The sequence below is a fragment of the Anolis carolinensis genome, chromosome 6, assembly GCF_035594765.1.
Source record: "Anolis carolinensis isolate JA03-04 chromosome 6, rAnoCar3.1.pri, whole genome shotgun sequence".
NCBI lineage: Eukaryota > Metazoa > Chordata > Lepidosauria > Squamata > Dactyloidae > Anolis > Anolis carolinensis.
The window spans coordinates 82,954,762-82,976,329 of NC_085846.1; positions in this window are offsets into that span (position 1 = coordinate 82,954,762).

Here is a 21,568-nt window from a genome sequence, read left to right on the forward strand (position 1 = left end):
GGGAAGTAGTCTTTGAACATACATTATCTCTCCTGAAGACAAAGACCTTGGAATGCAATGTGTTTTTCAAAGGCATTCCACCATACTCCTTAAATCCTACTTCTTACTAACAGCTTCACCGTTCAGTCTAGTTGTTTGCCTCCTCACCTGTATCTTCCATTCCTTACTCAGGGTCGGCCCTAGGTAATTTTCAAGTGTAAGCAAGCAATATTTTTGGTGCCCCCCCCCCCCAAAAAAAAATCAATGAAAAATAAAAGGTAGAAGGTAGAGGTGAATAGAATACACACACACACACACACATATGGCACATATGGTTCCTGCATATGTGTGTGTGTGTATATATATATCTTATATATACATACGCATACACACAATGTGGAGAATATGTGGCAAGGTAGATAGATAGGTAGGAAGCCACAGCAGAAGAACCTTCCCTGGAACAAGGCCTAATAATAATAATAATAATAATAATAATAATAATAATAATAATAATAATAATAATAATAATAATAAATCATCCCAACAAAGGATTCCCCCAGGCAGGAAGCAGCCAAGCTTTGAAGCTGAAAGGCTATTCAATGCTAATCAAGGTGGGCAATTGAAACATTTATGCCTGCTTCCAACAGACAAGAGTTCTTTCTTTCCCCCACCCTGGACTTTCCGCAGATATATAAACCCCACATGATTAGTTTCCAACCTCTGATGATGACTGCCATAGATGCAGGCGAAACGCCAGGAGAGAATGCTTCTGGAACATGGCCATACAGACCAGAAAGCTCACAGCAACCCACTTGTCTTTACTGTATTACACAAATTTTGTCATAGTCAATCTTGGCATAGTCATTTAGGCAAAAAAGGTTTGTCTGAGATTGATGAAATATGGTAGTTTTAGCCTTCTTACTCAGATAGAAGCTTGAATAGGGCTACAGTCATTAGGCTTTGGCATTTTGGAGAATATGCTCAGCATGATAACTACGGTCCTTGCTCTCTGCTGAGCATGAGACTGCTGAGCAGACCTTCTTCTCAAACTCTGACAACACTGATGGCAAGGCTGGGGTGACTAACTTGAAATGGGGACAAACTTAGTAGATGTGAGCGAAACGTCAGTATTTTTAAAACTCAGGACAGTAAATAAAGAACACCACTCATAAAAGAAAGGAATTCCAGACAGGAAACAATCAGGGCCAGCTAACACCTCCCAACAAAGGATGTATGTATTGATTGTATGACTGCTTTTCATGTTTGATTTTACAATGTGTAATTTGTCACTGTTTTTATTATTGTTGTGAGTCGCCCCGAGTCCCCTCGGGGAGATGGGGCGGGATATAAGAATAAATTTATTATTATATTATTATATTACCCCAGGCAAAAAGCAGCCAAGCTTTGAAGTTGCAAGGCTATTTAATGCTAATCAAGGTGGCCAATTGCAACATTCACACCTGCCTCAAACAAGAGTTCTTTTTCCCACCCTGAACATTCCACAGATATAAAAACCCCACTTGCCTTGTTTCCAACAGACCTCGCAACCACTGAGGGTGCCTGCCATAGATGCAGGCGAAACGTCAGGAGAGAATGCTTCTGGAACATGACCATACAGCCCACGAGAACCGCCATCTTAATCGGACCATGCGAGGGATGCAGAGGGGGCGGGGCCTAAGGTATAGAGGGCACGCCCCTCCCAGGAGACCACGCCCCCTGCTTCCCCTGCTTCTGAAGGAGGCTGAAGACTGTCTTGGAAGTTCAGGGAAGGAGAAAGAAAAAAGGTGAGAGGGAGAAGGAGAAAAAAGAGATGAAAGCAGGCAAAGGGGGGAAGAAAGAGAAGAGAAAAAAAAAGAATGATTGGGTTGCCATGAGTCTTCAGGACTGTATGGCCATGTTCCAGAAGCATTCTCTCCTGACGTTTTGCCTGCATCTATGGCAGGCACCCTCAGTGGTTGCGAGGTCTGTTGGAAACAAGGCAAGTGGGGTTTATATATCTGTGGAATAATGTCATGGGTGGGGAAAAGAACTCTTGTCTGAGGCAGGTGTGAATGTTGCAATTGGCCACCTTGATTAGCATTAAATAGCCTTGCAGAAACAAAGGGCTGAGCCCGCTGCTTCTGCTGCTTCTGCTGGATCCCCTGGCAGAAAAGAGAGAGAGGTGCCCGGGGACATAGTTAAAGGGGCAAGGCACAAAGAGGGCGAGGGAGAGAGGGAGGCCGGCGCTGCTCCCTTCCAGGCTTTGTGGGCTCTTGCGCCTTCCGCGACCGCGTAGTTCGCATATGCCTTGAGCCGCCCTTGTCCTTACTTTATCTCCTGCTTCGTCTATTCTCCCTATTCTTCTTTCTTCTTCAGTTCTCACTTCTGCATTCCCACATCTTTCTGTTTCATAACAAAGGATGTGGTTTTTATGCAGATCTGAAACATGGCAGCTTCAAATTTTAAGGGCAGGCTACAAGGGAATTATGTGATTATTGTGTTTCCTAGGGCGTTCCTGTAGTAGCTCACTTCTGTTGATGGAGTTAGCCTTACCTATGGCTGTGTTGACAAACCTATTGGGGTATCCTCTCTGAGTTGTTTTTTCAGGATATTTGCCGTAGAGTCAAAGTCCTTTTGAGTGCTAGAGTTACGTTTCAATCTTAGGAAAAGTGGCAACGAAACAAAGGGAACAACACGGGAGACCTTGTTGTGTACCAGTCTTGGCGTTGCATATCAAACGAAGAATTTCTTTGAATATAGAAGCTGCTATCTTGGAGAATGAATTTCTTTACTACAATTGACATTGGGCCAAGATTTCATGCAGCTCCAGGAATAATATGGACTTGGTTGTCTCTTTATGTCTGTTATTTACTCCTTGAACATTATACCCTTTGTTGGATTATTACATGGAAATTGTAACTTTACTTTTGATATTCTGAAAGTAATTTCTTTATATGTAATATAGTTTGAAGTACAATAGAGTCTTACTTATCCAACATTTGCTTATCCAACGTTCTGGATTATCCAACGCATTTTTGTAGTCAATGTTTTCAATATATCGTGATTTTTTGGTGCTAAATTCATAAATACAGTAATTACTACGTAGCATTACTGCATATTGAACTACTTTTTCTGTCGAATTTGTTGTATAACATGATGTTTTGGTACTTAATTTGTAAAATCATAACCTAATTTGATGTTGAATAGGCTTCTCCTTAATCTCTCCTTATTATCCAACATATTCACTTATCCAACGTTCTGCCGGCCTGTTTATGTTGGATAAGTGAGACTCTACTGTAACCTACTCTCAGGTAAAGTTGTAGAAACTAGATTTGTGTTACATTCCTTGTGAGTTACACAAGAGTGTATATACACATACATTATTGTTCTGTGTTGTTATAGATATTTGTGCATTACCCGCTTGAGACAACCAAAACTAGCTACCTCTTTCAAAAAATCAGAGAAGGGAGAAAGGAAAGTTATAATTCTAACAAGAATCTCTATCAATGGAGTTATATTTTTCTATGAAATTTAACATATTTACACACACACATATGAGGAAATCACATCTCACTGTTACCTTATGTCTATGCCATACATTCAATATTTTATTAATGCTTTGCCATTATGATTCCTATAGTTAAATTATTCCAATCCTAACAGAAATACTATTATTGGACTATTCAGTTCCATATAAAATATTTTGCATAGCATTGCAATAGAGTTGTGAGTTTTTAAAAAAAAATACAAAAGAGACATTGTCATATTCCCAGTCTGATTTCTTGACATATAACTATTTACTTTTGACAAGCACATTGTCGTCTTTCTCCTCCCCCATGTATCCCCTGCTTTGTGCTTCTCTGACCATTGGCCATATGGCGGCTTTGTCCTGTGGGTAGGTTTATTATTAGCATTTCACAGCTGGAGATGCAATAACTTCATGTAGCTGTGATATTACACTAATTGGCCAAGACATCTCTGAAGAGAGGAGTAGAAAAGAGTGATTGGAAACACAGGAATCATTTTGAGCTTGGGCGTCAGAAAACAAGGCCTCTTCAGGTGGCTTAAGAAGCGCTTCTTAAAATATAGTTGTTATTAAAAAAATTCAAAAGCTTCTCTCTTGGAGATATGGAAACTTGAAACACAGAAGGTAGGTGCTTTCTTTAGCCACGTTTTCCCATTCTAATTGTGCCGTAAGGAACAGGGCAAAGTTTGTGAATAGTATGTGTAATGCTAACACATCGCATAGCATTATCATCACAACAAAGTTTTGGTAATACGAGATGCCACAACCCATGTCAGGTATTAAGTATAAGGTAAATATCCAGAATCCAGAGGCTTTATCTAGAGAGTAAACCACAAAATATGAAGTGCCTGCTTGGCTGCCTCCTCTGGCTCATTTCTATGTCAGCTTTTCATACAATACCTGCTTTGATGGAGAAATGCTCTTAAAATGAATGGCAAAGTGAGCAACAAACCCAAACATGTCAAATCTGGGTTTTTAATGTTGTGTAGTCTATTACAAATGCCATGTGGAAGACCAAACGAGAGCTGTCATAGAATAGAAAATATGCCACACCACACAAATATATTTGCCTGCACAAATGTGCATATGTTATGAGAAGAAACAAACACATATGTATCCATAAGAAAATTAAAAGGTCATGGAAAAAATCAGGTGAATACGCCCAAACTCAATCACAGAAATAGTTAAAGACCAACACTGTTTGCTATGATTGCAATCCTGTGCACATTTGACTGGAAATATGTCCTATGGAATATAATAGGCTCTATTACAATGTTGTGCTCTGCAGTTAAAACATGAATATACTATATTAATATGTAAAACCATGAAAATCTCAGTCAGGTATAGCCAAAAGGTAAATTTGCAACTATTGGTAGAAATACATTGAATTGAGCTGTATTAAAATTAATTCCAAACAAGGTAGATTATGCTGCATTATTTTTGAAACATCCAGTCGAGCCCCATTTAATATCGGAAATGATTCATCCATTTCCTCTTAAATAATGCAATGCTTTAGATCCAGTATCAGTAAAACTAAGAAAAACTCATTAAGATAGTGATTAAAGTAGTCATGATTTACTGGTCCCATTGATTTCAATGGCTTTGCTCCATGCATGAGAGTTCCTGGATCCAATGCAATTAAATAGATATCGTTCAAATCATTGCGAGAGAAGAGAGTGAAATGTGGATTCTAACAATGGTAAAGACACGGGATTATTTTTATATTCAAAAGGATCAATGTAGATCCCAAGACACACAGAGCATTTCCTGATCACCACCAAACACCCCCATGTGTGGTTTGCTTCTAATCTGGTAGAATTTCAAAGCAGGTGGGAAGTATTATGATTACCAGAGAAACACAACTGTGTCCTATTAATCCTCATGGAAAAGAGTGGAATATATTTCTAAGTAATGGGTCCCATAGCTTCTTTCTATAATGTGTGAATTTCTATGAGCTGAAAATTCTTTATTGCCCATTTACAAGGTTTTTAATCTACTTACTATGAAAGTTAAAACATTTAACCTTTAATAGTGAAAACAGCCCCTCTGTCAGATGTGTCTTGTTTATACTAGACTTTATGAAACCACATATGATGGGAACTACTGTTATAGCACATAATGGATAAACAAAGGCTGGATGGCCATCTGTAAGGCGTACTTTGATTGTGCTTTTCCTGCATGGCAGGTGGTTGGACTAGATGGCCCATGTGGTCTCTTCCAACTTTATTATTTGATGACCTTGTATCTGTAATTCTTCAGACTGTGTGTGGTTATGGCATCCCAATACTAAATGTTCCTGCCTTCCACTAAAGTAAATATGCCAGACAAGGGAAAATTTTGATTAGAATTTTTATTCCCAAAATGGACATAATGGAGCTTCAAAAAAATCCAGAGTGAGTTTGCGTCTCCCACATGGGCCCCTATTCGCAGCATGGGATGGAACAGTCCAGATGTTGCTTTTCCTCCTTGATGAGCAATAAGTCATCAACACAGCTGGGTGTAAAGTAACACAACTATTTTAGCATTCTAGATGGCTCATCAGTTGGAAATGCAAAACTTCAAGGTTTATCCCACATGTATTACCTGAGACTGAAATTCACCCCTTGCTCCTGCTGCATGTCTTGCCTCTTTGCTCATATATTACTTGTAACATTAAAATCACCATCATCATCATTATAGAAACATAGCAGCATCTGGGATAAAATCGATCATGAAAGCAAAAGAGCCTGATTGATGGGTGGCAGGAATTAGTAACTGAATCTCTTCCTGACTATTGTAAGTCTACTGCATTATATTGCCTGTTGTGCTGATATAAAACATGGCTTCACTCCTCTAGAACAGGGCTTCGTAAACTCTTCCCGCTAATGCCCACTTTTCATCTTTTACACAACCTCAGATATATAGGCATATAAAATAGGTATATAAATCAGACACTTAGTGAAAATAAACCAGCATTTGCAAGGCGTGTTAAACAAGCTAGCTTTCCGCAGAATCCACTGTAAATATTGCACATTGTTGTGAACAGATTCATGTAAATGTATAAAACAGTCACTAGGTGGCAATCAAAAACCATTTTCTGCTGCCAAGCTTTTCATGCTCCCAACATTGAGCTAAGAGGGCCCCATTTGGGATCAGGACCCACAGTTTAAGAAGTAGTGGTCTTGGAAACCACAACATGCCTCTCACAACTGCACTGGTTTTTTTCCTCTACCATGCAGGTCATATTTTAACATTAGGTTGTATTTCTACAAGTGCATCTATGCTGTAGAATTATTGCAGTTCGACACCACTTTTAACTGCAGGTGCTCAGTGCTATGGCATTCTGGGACCTGTAGTTTGGTAAAGCACCAGCATTCATTGGCAGTAAAGGTTAAAGACCTTGTAAATCGACAACTAATTGACAGAAGATGTTGGTGGTGATGGTGATAATGATGAAAATGGTGTTATGGTTGAGCCTTCTGGCTCCGATACTAGGAGACGAGGTCGTAAGACTCCTCGAGAGTCAGACTCTTTTGAGGAGTGCGAAAGGAAACGGCTCCGAGACTTATTTGCAGAACCAACAGACGAAGACTCCTTTGAGGGTTTTACAGAGGGAATGGAGGAAGAGATGGTTAGCTCAGAGGAGGATGATATGGAATGGACTTGTGGGAGGGAGGATTTGGGTGTCACAGGCAATGATAGCATGGGAGGCGACTGGCGGGTTGCAGGACCAGACCCATGGACGGGCTGGAGGGATGGAGCGGGATCCACAGCTGGGGATGCTGGGGGCGTAGTCAAAGGTGTTTTAGCTCTGATGAGGATGATGATGAGGAGGCACCTGGAATTAGGTTAGCAGCTGACAGCGATGAGGAGTTATGAACTGGCATAAAATGGGGTTTAGAACCAATGGCTAATTGCGTTGGGCAAGGTAATCTGGACGAACGCTTGGGCTCTTGTTGGGGAATTTCCTGAAGACGGGTGTGATTCATTGCTGGATACGTAAGTTACCAAGGACACTGGGCATAGACGGCGGGAGGAACTGTGTGGGCTTTTTCTGTGCAACTTGTGTTTAATCTTGATAGCTTGGACCTCTGTCGTCTTTTTGACGGACATTACTGCCTACTCTGGATTGACGTTGGACTGACTGACTGACTACGACTCTGGACTATCCCTTCTGTGGCTATCGGTGGAACTTGTGGAACCTTAGACGTCTGCACTTGGCTTTCGACCTCGGACCGGATTGAGACCCTGCTGACCGCCGTTACCCTGATTGATGTGCCTGGACCTGGATTTCGCTCATTGCACGGAGGAGTAAACAGCCTGAGTTACTCATCTGTAGCTCTTGAGTAGCAGAGGGGAATCTGCTGCTAGGTTTTGTGTTCGTTTTGACCTTTTGTTTACCAGTATTTGTTTGTTTAATTGCCAGGCTGAAGTAAGTACTTTTGTTTTAACCCGGATTAAACTTCTGTTTAATCCGGTTTATTCTTTTGAACTGTTTAAACTCAAACGAAGCTATTTTTGTTACTTTTCACACTGAAGCCAAGTGTTTGCCTAGTCCTTTGTTTCTTACGGGCAATTTTTAGTTCTGTAACCTCAATAAACTGTGTTGTATCCTATTTGGTGGCGTTCTGTCTCTGACAAATGGTGAACTGTTTCTAGTTACAGGAGGCCAGAAATATATATATTTAAAAACATGGTTCAGGGATATCCTTTTGTATTGTGGAATATATGCCCAAGTTTTGTGTGCATAAAATAAGAGAAGTAATGGCATGAATGAGGACGGGTGCTCAGACTTATTTTTATTTTACCAGGATTGATCCAGAGCTCATGTCATCTTGGAAAGGGAACTAGGGAATACAGCATACTTTTAAATTACATCCTGGAAGCAAGCCACGTTGCCAATATACATTGTGGCTTTTTCAACTGCTCTTTCCGCTCCCTCTAGGGTGTACTTTGACAGCACACAATGGCACTATTGCAGTCAGCATTTTTGTCACTATGACTTCAGTGACATCTCAGAAGGCATGAATTCCTGGAGCCTTTGTATGTGTGCGTGCTGCTATAAAATGTCTGCTAAACAAATTGACTCCTCAAATGTTCCTTTATGAGGAGAAAGCACTATATGAATTTAATAAGACAGAATAAAACGTTTAAACCTAACCATGAAATAGGAATGTCATGCTATTAAACTCTTTAGGGTGGTTTAATTGGTTATCACCTGATATTTAAATCTGTAGGATTACAACATTGTTTATATGGTGCCCTGTTGTGGTTTTACATTTATTGAGTTCAGTAACAACCGCCCATTAAGGATTTTGTTATAAACTTTTATGAAATCAAATTACACCTGGTTGCATTGTCTCTCATTGCTCATTGACAAGCTGAAAGTAAGTTACTCAACAGTAGAACAATATAATCTGAGCAATTTTGGTTCAGCCATGCATTAGCTCACATCATTCCTTTCGAGACCAGAATCATTGATATGTTGCATCTTTGGTGCCTCCACAGAAGGCTTACATTCCATGAATCTTTTCCAAACATCATCTTGTACTTCATACTGTGAAGACACATTGACATATGCTTTCAAAAGGAAATAACATGCTTATCTGCAAAGGTGGGTTAATGTAAAAGGCAGCTAAACAAATGTTTGCCACTTAAGATTTTTATGTGAAAAGAGCTGCAGAGGGAAGGAAAGAGATAACAGGTTGGGGGAGAACGAAAAAAGAATGGCAGAGAGAAGTCTCCTCCGGGCCAAGATGCAGTCATAGTTTAAATAAACCTTAAATAAACCTTGTCTATTTGTCTTCCATACAAAGAATATGGACTGGCCAGAGAAATGTGCCATCTTGTTGATTCAAGGCCTTATATTTGAGCTTCTGTGAACAAAACTGGGAGAAATTACTTTTTGGGACAACTTCCAGGAGATATCTTCCACTCTCCCAGCAAGGCAATGGCCACTGAGAACTGTAAGTTTATGTATATGCAGAGCAGAGGGGGTTTTTTTTGGGGAGGGGGATACTTTTTATACTACTGCACCCAGAATCCAACAGCCAGCATGGACAATCTCAGAACCGATTGGGGAAATCTGGGACACATAGTCCCAAAAATGTCTTTCGAGGCTCTGACCATGAATTTCTTAAATTACAATTAGAATATTGTAATGCTGCTGAATTTAAAAGAGTATCTTTAGAATTTCATCTCAGAAAACTGAGCCTTTTAGCTGCCTGAGTTGCAAAATGTCATATAAAAACAAAGAACGACTCCCCTCCCCACCTTCTCTCTCTTGGGATCTGAATCTTTTCATTTCCCTTCTTGAGCCTTCTTTTCATTTCATCACCATCTTATTAAACATTCAAGGCAGGCATCATTTCCATCCATTGAACCAATCCTTCCACGTGGGAGCTTAATAAAAATCTCAGAGCCATTCCTTTTTTTAAAAAAATATATTATTATATAGCCATTCCTTAATGGTTATCGGATTCATGCATCTCTGGGCTTTGCTTTTTATTTTCAAGTTAAAATTCTGCATTCAGCTTGGCTTCTGTGTTCTGTGCTGTTTGGCAGTTTTATGTCTTGACTGAGCTTCATATTGACAGTGTCTTGGGTTGCTGGACTATGTTTATCCTGGCTGTTAATCAAACCTTTCCTCTCTGCCCCCTCCTATGATTTCAGGGAGGGAAAGGGTGGGAGTAGTTGTGAATCCATCCAATTAAACGGTGTGTCTCTGTTCACCATCATGGGCAAGTGCCTGTGCTTTGTAAGTACAAATTATATAATGGCATGTTACATTTCAAAGTGTATTTGAGTTTGGAGCACAATTAAACCAATAAGCAATACAAATTCTAGGATTCCAGAAACTATTTCAAAGGCTTCAACGAAACCAATTAGCTTGTTTCCTTCTTTCTTTGTATATGTGTGTGTGTATAAACACACACACACACACATACATAGACACACTCTCTCTTTATACATGCTCACATACATATATACACACTATCACCTATTGCTTAATGTAATACGTGTGTGTGTGTTTCTGTGTAAGATTTAGGTCTCTGTGTAGTGTTCTGGTTTTAGTACTGGACTAGGAGATTCCCATTTCATTTGGAAACCCAATGGCCGACCTTTGGCGAGTTACATACTCTCAGCTCTTTACATAGGGGTTGCCTTAAATTGAAAACAAGTTGAAGGTTCACCACCACCACAAGCCCTTATAAAACTATTTGGATGCCATTGGATTGCAAGCTCTGCTATCATTATCTGGCATAGGCAATGGTGAGGAATGCTGGGAGTTGCAGTCCAACATTTGAAGGGTTATGCAAGCCCCAGCCCTGCAATAGAAAATATTCTGTGAATATCTTCTCTGGCCCCTTCCACACAGCTGAATTAAATACCACATTTTCTGCTTTGAACTAGAATATATGGCAGTGTGGACTCAAACAACCCAGTTCATAGCAGATAATGTGGGGTTTTCTGCCTTGATATTTTGAGTGATATGGCTGTGTGGAAGGGCGCTCAGATGAAGGCCTGGGCATTTCCGTTCTGAAAAAATTCTACCAAGAAAGCTCCATGATAGGTTTGTTTTAGGATTGCCATAAGTCAGAAGGGACTTTAAGGCACACAAATGCAATATATAAAGATATAAATATGTGCACAACACAAAACACAGTTCTGCCAGATGAATTTTCTGATTCATATTTGACGGGACGTATCCTATGGTAAGCTGCAATTTTGTTCCCATTAGTCTGGCAGTAAATACCACTGAGCTCAACTGTTGACATGCATAAGAATTTACCATTTAATTTCTTCCAGTAAGAGTGGAGATGAAGAAATGGGTTGATTTAGTTCATTGCCATATGTGGCTATGTAAATTTATTTTTGTTTAACAATAGTTATTAATATAATTGTAATATTAACACAAGGGGCCCCTGGTGGCACAATGCGTTCAAGCGCTGAGCTGCTGAACTTGCAGACCAAAAGGTGCCAGGTACAAATCCTGGGAGCGGAATGAGCGCCAGCTGTCAGCCCCAGCTCCTGGCAACCTAGCAGTTCTAAAAAATGCAAATGTGAGTAGATCAATAGGTACTGCTCCGGCGGGAAGGTAACGGCACTCCATGCAGTCATGCTGGCCACATGACCTTGGAGGTGTCTACGGACAACGCCAGCTCTTCAGCTTAGAAATGGAGATGAGCACCAAGCCCCAGAGTCGGTCATGACTGGACTTAATGTCAGGGGAAAACCTTTACTTTAACCTTAATATTAACACATTAGCTCTGTGTATATGTAGCCCTGACCATATCCAGTATTTTAGATCCTTATTCTTTCTTCTGAAGAGTCAATCAATGCTATTGATAATAGTCAAGTGGAGGTGAACACAAAGCAATATTTGCTGATTTAGAATGGTTAGTGGTGTTATGTCTTTATTATCCTTACATCTCGACTTTTTTCTATGTTGGAAGTAATTGCCTCATTTATAAGATTTCCAACATGGTCTCTCCTCTAGCCACTAACCATATGAAGACCTGTTTAGCTTTGGACCTTGTGTACACTATGAATATGTGATTCTACATTCAGCTAAAACTCTAGTCCCCCAAGTTTTTTGGATGGCAATTTCCAGAAGCCTCAGCTGCCTTGACTATTGACTAGGGATTCTGGGAGCTGAAGTTCAATACACCTTAATGGTCCATGTGTAGAAGCCACCTTCCAATCTCAGTGACACCCCTTTGCATGTTAAAACTTTAGGTGAAAACATATCACCACTGTGGAGAAGGCCAGGGCATGTATGTAAAGTAGATTCCAGTTTAATTTTCATCCATTTTAATGTCTGTGTGTAAATATGGGTCATATTCCATAGCAGTGTGGAAAATGACTCCTCACCTTGTCATTTCTTCCTCTCTTTGTCATTTACTTAGATGTATATATGGAGGAATATATAAATATATACATTCTGAACAAATCAATTATTAACCTTTCAGTACAACTAGAAGCTTCCATGTCAGTGAGACATAATTCACGGGTTTTACTCTCAACTTTATAGGAGCTGTTCAAGGTGCTAAACCAATTTAGGGGGATAGGATTTGCAGCTAATGGACCCTTAAAGGTCATTTAAACAGCTGGAACAGATTCACTACCCTATTGATGTGGAAGCTACCATCTTCTACTGCCTCAAATAAATCATGGGCCCAATTGGTACTGGGGCTCGATCTCCCAAGATCTGACCCCAGATTATCTGCCTTGAACTGGATTATATGAGTCTGCACTGCCAGATAATCCGGGATAAGAAGATTATCTGGGATCAGATCCTGGGATATAGGGCAGTGTAGATCCAGCCAGAGGTGATGATGGAGAAACACCTGTCTTCATTGCATTGCCCCAGTGGCGTAGTGGGTTAAAGCCTTGTGACTTGAAGGTTGGGTTGCTGACCTGAAGGCTGCCAGTTTCGAATCCAACCCAGGGAGAGCCAGATGAGCTCTCTCTATTATCTCCAGCTCCATGCGGGGACATGAGAGAAACCTCCCACAAGGATGGTAAAAACATCAAAAAAAATATCCGGGCGTTCTGTGGGCAACGTCCTTGTAGACAGCCAATTCTCTCACACCAGAAGCACCTTGCAGTCGCTCCTGACACGAAAAAAATGGAATATGTAGCAAAATTGTTGGGAGATTGCAGCATTTTTTTCTGTAGTTTTTAAGGCTTTGTAAAAAAAAAAATCCAAGTAACATTTCTGTGTGTCCGGGTCTATTTTCTAGCAATTGCTGGCATTAGTTCTGTTCCCTTAGTCCTCTCTCCTAAAAAAATCTTTAAGATCTTAGGACCACATCAGGAAAACATGCCTTAAAAAATAAACAACTTTGGAAAAATTCTATTGGAGATCCAAGAAATCATTACCAACAATCCCCTAAAAGTATAGGATGAATGGATGCAGAAGCAACATCAATTGGCAAAACCATAATGTGAGCCATAAGGCAAGAAGTCATTCTTCTTTATATCTTTCTAGAAGATCCTTTCAAAATTTGTAAGTGTATTTGTCAAACATAGTTAGTGTGCAAAAGACCAAAGTGGAAACACAGTTGTGAGGGTGCTTTGCACACATTATCACAATCCACTTTTAGTGGCTGTCATGTGTTTATGTGAATATTAGAAGTGGCATGAAATGTAGAAGCTATTCAGCCATAGCCCATATTTTTCAAAACCCAAAATCATTCCCACAACTTGTGATTGTCTCTGGATACGAACATGGATTCATTTTGCTCATAGGCATGGCATTTAATATGGGTCCTGTTTTTCAACAAACCTATTAGCAGTAGTGCTCTAGAATGCAGTCTGTAGCTCAAGTATGTTCAGGGGATCAAAAACTCAAACATGAAATGCACTCAGACAATAGGCTCCTTGTAATCTGTCAAGGGAATAGCTTTAGGAAGCCAGTCTGAGCCTAGAAAACATAATGTGAGAAGTGGCTTGAAATCCCATCCCAAAAATGACACTGAGGGGGATTTTTTGATAGCTCACCAAAACTAGGGTTGGCCTGACAGCTACTGGGTCAAATGCTGCTCTTGGAACTAAATTCAGTTACTCACTTGAAGTATGAAGTTCTCAAGAGCCAGCCCCAAATTACTGGTATGTATTTTGACTCTCATAACCAAAAACGCAAACCCTGACCTACTGCTTTATTTTAATTATTCTTGATCCACCTCAATGTAAACCCTCTTCTCCAAACGTTCCTTTAAGTGGCTCCTATTAAGACTTTATCAGCTGTGAGCATTTCTGCCGTGTACATATCAAAATTTCTCAATCTGACAGAATAAGAAATGCATTTACATGGCCTAAGCTCTTAAATTGTCCCTTTCAATTAATGCCCCATCATGGAGCAATCTGGAAGCCATTAGTCAGTAACTCTTCACTGTAATTGTTTGCAGCTGAGTATCCAGGCCTTGGTAATATAAGAATAAAGAAAACTCAGTAACAAGTGCAATTGATTCCATTCAGAATTCCCTTGGTGCTTTGCCATGTTTGGCCTGCATAAGAGGAAACTGGAGAGGTCCCCTCACCCCATCCCACACTTTTCGGGGCCAGGAAATGAATTGGCAGACATAAGATGGTCTGTGTGCTGCTTGCCTTCATTTCTCAGCTGGTCCTTGTTAAAAATGAGACGGTGGGGCTCCAGCAATTTTTTTTCTCCTAAAGGAGGGAGGGAGAGAGGGAGAGAACGAGAGAGGAAAAAGGAGACCTTGTTTTACTAATAGATAAAAATGATAAAAATGACAATGTCTCAATTTGCTATATACTAACAGCAATCAGAAAGCTGCCACCATCTAGGAGGTGTCCCCAGTCAGACCCAATTGTTAATTTGGCTAACAAGAGGTTTCATTTGTAGGGCTTTGTAGACGGCCTTTCTAACACATTCTGAAAGCAAAGGAACCCACACAGTTTCCATAAGCATCAAAGTGGCCCCACTCACCTCTTAGGCAGGTGGAGGTTAACGTATGCTTGGCTGTTATAAATCTAAGAACATTCCAAACCCATTTATACTGGATTAACAAGGGCCCATTTGTTTTGCCGAGTGATGACTGAACAACAAAAGTATATGCAAGCCACCCAGGAGGGATGTTTTAAGGCGGACAAGCAGAGCCAAAACCTTCTGGAGCCCAGCAAAAAGCTGGCATTTTTACTTACTCAGTAAATGTAAACTTACTCACATAAATAAAGACACGGGTTTCTCCCATATTCTGGCATTTCTGGGTTTTTTGTCCTAAACTCTGTTTCCCAACTCACAAACTGCTACCCTGTGCTATTTTTGGTAATCTTGTTCCAGTTTGTAAAGCTCTTTCAGATAGAGTGGATGGAGCTGAACTGAACTATTAATGGACATACTTGCTTTGCCTCATTTGGTTGTGAAATGTGGCTCACAATGTGCTTCATCAGTATAACAAGGATTGAATTAAAAGTGTTTTAATGGGAACCCAGAAATCAGAGGAAATTTGCAGTGCCATTGCTGCCAGTTTTACAATGCTGGTGATAAGCAGATATCTTACAAGTGGCTGCCATTTTAATATTTCTATGAAACACTTTGGATTTTGCTGTTATCATGTATCTTTGTTTCCCAGGGATTCTTCTTCTTTTTAATTTGTTCAGTCGTTTCCGACTCTTCGTGACCTCATGGACCAGTCCACGCCAGAGCTCCCTGTCGGCCATCGCTGCCTCCAGTTCCTTCAAGGTCAATAATAATAATAATAAATTTATTCTTATATCCCGCCCCATCTCCCCGAGGGGACTCGGGGCGGCTCACAACAATAATAAAAACAGTGACAAATTACACATTGTAAAATCAAACATGAAAAGCAGTCATACAATCAATACATACATCACATGTTAAAAACAAGGAGATAAAACAGTTCTAGGCCGAAATAGAGGGCTTCTGCAGCTTCGTGGCAGAAGTATTCAGCAAGATATCAATAATCATGGCAGAACACTCTCTAATTAAATTAAATGGGCAGACAAATCAACCCCCAAAAATTAGTCGTCGAAGGCCCTCTGGAAAAGCCAGGTTTTAAGGCTTTTTCGAAAGGCAAGGAGGGTGGGGGCCTGTCTAATCTCCCTCGGGAGTGAGTTCCAGAGACGGGGGGCCACAGCGGAGAAAGCCCTCTCTCTCGTCCCCACCAGCCACAACTGCGAAGGTGGTGGGAGCGAGAGGAGGGCCTCCCCCGAAGAGCGAAGAGATCGTGCAGGTTCATAGGGGGAGATGCGGTCTCTAAGGTAGGTGGGTCCCAAACCGTTTAGGGCTTTGTAGGTGATAACCTGCACCTTGAATTGGGCCCGGAAAACAAACGGCAGCCAGTGGAGCTCCTTAAACAGAGGCGTAGAACGCGCCCTGTAGTTTGCTCCTGTTAGAAGCCTGGCTGCCGAGCGCTGAACTAATTGCAATTTCCGGGCCGTCTTCAAAGGCAGCCCCACGTAGAGCACATTGCAATAGTCCAGTCTAGAGGTAACTAAGGCGTGGACCACCGTAGTCAGATCAGACTTCTCGAGGTATGGTCGCAGCTGGCGCACAAGTTTTAGTTGTGCAAAGGCCCTCCCGGCCACGGCCGACACCTGAGCCTCAAGCGTCAGCCCCGAATCCAGGAGGACCCCCAAGCTGCGGACCTGCGCCTTCAGGGGGAGTGCAACCCCGTCAAGCACAGGTTGCCACCCAATACCCCGATCGGACTTTCAACTGACCTGGAGGACCTCTGTCTTGTCAGGATTGAGCTTCAGCTTGTTCGCCCTCATCCAGGCCAATACAGCGGCCAGACACTGGTCCAGTATCCGAGGGGCTTCCTTGGATTTTGGTGGAAAAGAGTAGTAGAGTTGGGTGTCATCCGCGTAGAGATGGCACCGAACTCCAAAACCCCGGATGACCTCGCCCAGCGGTTTCATGTAGATATTGAAAAGCATGGGGGACAGAATAGAACCTTGCGGGACCCCACAGGACAATGGCCAGGGGTCCGAGCAGGTGTCCCCCAGCTTCACCATCTGGGAACGCCCCTCTAGGAAGGACTGAAGCCACTGCAGAACAGTACCCCCAAGGCCCATCCCGGAGAGACGTCCCAGAAGGATACCATGGTCGATGGTATCGAAAGCCGCTGAGATATCCAAGAGAACCAGCAGGGTCACACTCCCCCTGTCCAGCTCCCTGCGGAGGTCATCCACCAAGGCGACCAAAGCCGTCTCAGTACTGAAACCAGGCCTGAAGCCAGACTGTGATTGGTCCAGAGAATCCGTATCATCCAAGAATCCCTGGAGCTGAGAGGCAACCACCCGCTCCAAGACCTTGCCCAAGAATGGAAGGTTGGAGATTGGTCTGTAGTTATGCAAGTTGGTCGAATCTAGGGAGGCCTTCTTTAAGATAGGTCTCACCACCGCTTGTTTTAGATTAGATGGAAATCTACCCTGCTCCAAAGAGGCATTAATTATTCTCACAAACCAATCAACCAACCCACCACTGGCCTGTTTTAAAAGCCAAGATGGGCAAGGGTCAAGGGCACAGGTGGTCGCCCTCACCGCTCCAAGAATCTTGTCCACATCATCAGGCTGCACAAGCTGAAACGAATCCCACAAGATCAAACAGACAGAAGCCTCGGTTACCTCACCTGGCATTGCAACAAGGCCAGCATCTAAGTCGGAACGAATCTGAGCGACTTTGTCTGCAAAATGGTGAGCAAACTCGCTACACCGAGTTGCCGGGATGTCAGGTGCCCCCCAGCCTGAGAAGGGTGGAGGAGCTCCCCAACAACCCGAAACAGCTCTGAGGATCTAGTTGTTGCAGACGCGATGCGGGCAGTCGAGAAAGCCTTCCTGGCTGCTCGCAACGCCGCGGAATAGGCCCTAATAGCGGCTCTAGACCGTGCTCGGTCAGATGCATCACGAGTTGTCTGCCAGCGGCACTCTAGTCTCCTCCTCGCACGTTTCATCTCCGCCAGCTCCCCAGTAAACCAGGGGGCTGGGGCAACTCCACGTAGCGAGAGTGGACGTTCGGGGGCGATCATGTCTATAGCCCTGGACAACTCACTGTTATAGCGAGCGACCAAGGCATCGACTGGATCGTCAGGCTCCATGGCAGACAGATCCCCAAGAGACCTCAGGAATCCCTCAGGATCCATAAGTCTCCTGGGGCGGACCATCTTAATGGGTCCACCACCCCTGCGGAGGTTTACGGGTGTGGTGAGTCTTAAACTGATCAGATAATGGTCGGACCATGACAATGGAAGGATAGTTTGCTCTTCCACTCCAACCAAACCGTCACCCGCAACAAAAACCAGGTCGAGTGTATGTCCAGCTTGATGAGTGGGACCCGATATCACTTGGGACAGTCCCATGGTCGTCATGGCGGCCATGAATTCCTGAGCTGCACCTGTCAAGGTGGCCTCAGCGTGAATGTTGAAATCTCCCAGCACTACCAGGCGCTGGGAACCCAGCACCACGCTAGAGACCACCTCTGCTAGCTCAGGCAGGGAGACTGCTGTGTCGCGGGGTGGACGGTACACCAGCAGAATCCCCAAACTGTCCCGGGTACCCACCCTCAGGTGGAGACACTCAAACCCGGCAGGTTGCAAAGCGGCGCATCTGACCAGGGCCATGGACTGCCGAAAGACCACCGCAACCCCACCTCCCCGCCCTCCCGGCCTGGCCTGCTGATGCACCCTGAAACCCGGAGGACAATGCTGGGAAAGACTAACTCCACCCAGTTCATCCAGCCAGGTCTCGGTGATGCAAGCCAGATCCGTCTGCTCATCCAGGATTAAATCCTGGATAATAGATGATTTACCCTTGACAGATCTGGCATTGAGCAGCAGGACCTTCAGCCCGGAGGGGCTGCCATCGAGGCTACCACACCTATCCTTCTCCAGGGTTGCAAAAACTCTGTTGCGCTTCTCCCTGGGAATCCGTCGACCGCAATTCCTCCTCCCCCACATGACCTCGATGGAACCAACCCCCACCCGGTTCCCACCCCCCAGGGAATCTGGCTCAGTTGGAACATCATTTGGAGAGTCTAGTCAACTCCCCAAGTCCAAATGACTGCTGGAATTTCCAACTAGCCTAGCTTCCAAGAAAGGGGACAAGTGGGGCCTACCGGAAAATCTTCGAGGAGTAGGGGGAGGCAACGATTGCTGGTAAGGGACTGAGAAGGATTGGGCCAGAACATCTAGATGCGACTTTTCTGAGGGAGGGGACCTACAGTGAGGATTGAACATCTTATTATCATTGGGCCTAGTTAATCCTTGAGTATATAAAGACAAGTCAAGCAAGTCACTTCAAGGATACCGTCCATCCATCTCGCCCTTGGTCGGCCTCTCTTCCTTTTTCCTTCCATTTTTCCCAGCATCATGATCTTTTCAAAGCTTTCCTGTCTTCTCATGATGTAGCCAAAATACTTCATACTTCATTATCAGGGATATTGAATTCTAATTGCCAGCTGACATTCTTCAGGAGGAGCTCTGTCTCTCACTGCCATTTAGCCCCCAAATTCACCATTTCTGTTAACCCCCGTTGAGTGGGCATAGGGTTGGTTGTTGTTTAGCTTCTGCCTTGCAAATCTGATTACTATGCTTGAAAGATTCATTATTACTTCTCACATTTCTAAACACCTTAGTTGAGCTTCTTATTGAACATGAATACAAGCATACCAGCAAGATGGCTGTTGGGTACCTGTCTTTCTGTTTGCACTCCTTCTTTTTCTATTTTGTTCGCTTACTGGATCTCTTCTGCTTTTTAATCTGTCTAAGGCAGGGGTCCTCAAAACATTAAGCCGAAGGCTGGTTCATGATCCCTCAGACTGTTGAAGGGCTGGACTATAGTTTAAAAAAACCCACAAATGAATTCCTATAGTGTGAATCTCTTATTTGTAGTGTAAAAAACATGAAGGAACAACACATATTTAAAATTAAAAGCAATTTTAACCAACATAAATTTACCAGTATTTCAATGGGAAGTATGGCCTGCTTTTGGCTGATGAGCTAGGCAACCCTAAAGCTAAAGACCTTATCAAAAATGCCTATGGATTTGCCACACATTGCGGTGAATCCACGGGGTTCAAGTGGGGGGGGGGGAGCATGGAGAACCCACTGTTCCACACCCCACATTGCCTGACTAACCTCTGCTTCCATCCCATGTGAGGAAGCATTGCCACCCGGCTTCCCCCCATTTCTCTAAAGACAACACGGGAAGCTTCTTGCGTTGTGGCCATGGTGGCATACGCCACTCTCTCTCCCCTTTCGCCATGGAGCCTGGCCAGAAGTGGCTGTGCATTGTGTAATGGGCTCTGTGATGAAAGGGGAGAGAAAGTAGTGTACGTTGGGCAAATCAGCCCATCTGATGTGGTCAGTAGTCTACAACACTGAAATGAGTAAAGAAGGGAGATTGTTGTTGTATCTGTTTTCCCCATCTTCTTCTTCTTGTTATTCCCAGGGCCCAGTATTCTGTAGGATGTTGGCAAGGTAGTTAAAATGGAATCAAAATGTTCTAAATGTGTATTGTGACAAGGCCCATAGTTATTACATATGATTCCATTTTTACTGTCACATATGTGTTAACATCAGCTTTCAGAATTTTTTTAGGGAATGTGAATTTATCTTGGAATATTTATTTTTTCATATGTCATAACAAAAAAAATTCTTGGAGAAAAAGTTGGATCAAATAATTTCTTTCTCTACTTTCTAAATCCAAAAATGGCACCAGTTCCACAATAACAGGTTTCACTGGTCCTCCTCAGCTTGGATTTCCATTTAGTCCTCTCTTAATTATTTAATATTTTCTCAGTGTTGCTTAAAAACAGATGGCTTGACTTCCCAGAGCATCTGCCACCTCAGAGCTCATTTCCAGCAACTCTGCTCTTATCAGTCATTATCAGGAGGAGCTTCAGGATGTACTCAACCGCCCAGAGATGTTCATTATATCACAGTTCTAGCAGCTGATGCCCATGTGAAATATACACAAGATATGTATTCTGATAGCAAGCTTCTCATGCTTGGAACTTAAAGTGTAAAGTAGTCCCAGCAGAAAGAAGCGATGAGCCTTCCTATGCCAACAGAAAGTTGCTTGGTTGATATGGGCTGAGCATCTTGTGCATAACTTGAAATTACATCAGATTTATTGGATGCTTGCATTTTGGGTTGGTAATGATACCAAATTCTGTGGATTTGGGCTTGAATGAGAAGCATTAATGTATAACACCTTCTATGAAACACACAATTTATTCTTCCTATCTTGGACATAATGAGAACCAGCATGGTATAGTGGTTTTGAGCATTGGACCACAACTCTGGAGATCAAGGTGTAAATGCCCACAAAGCTATTGGGCAACCTTGAGCAAGTCGCACTATATTAAGGTCAGAGGAAGCCAAAAGCAAACTCCCTCTGGACAAATCTTTCCAAGGCAGGTTTGTCTTATGGTTGCTTGAAGTCAGAAATGACCTGAATATATAACAACAATGTTGGACATGTTGGACAAGCCAGCACTGAAACCTATGGAGCAAGGGCTGATCTTATCATTAGTCACAATCTGACAGCTGCCACAGAAAGGTCAGGGAAGCGCAGAACGTTGGAGGACAGAGATATATATGTCAAGAGGTCCAG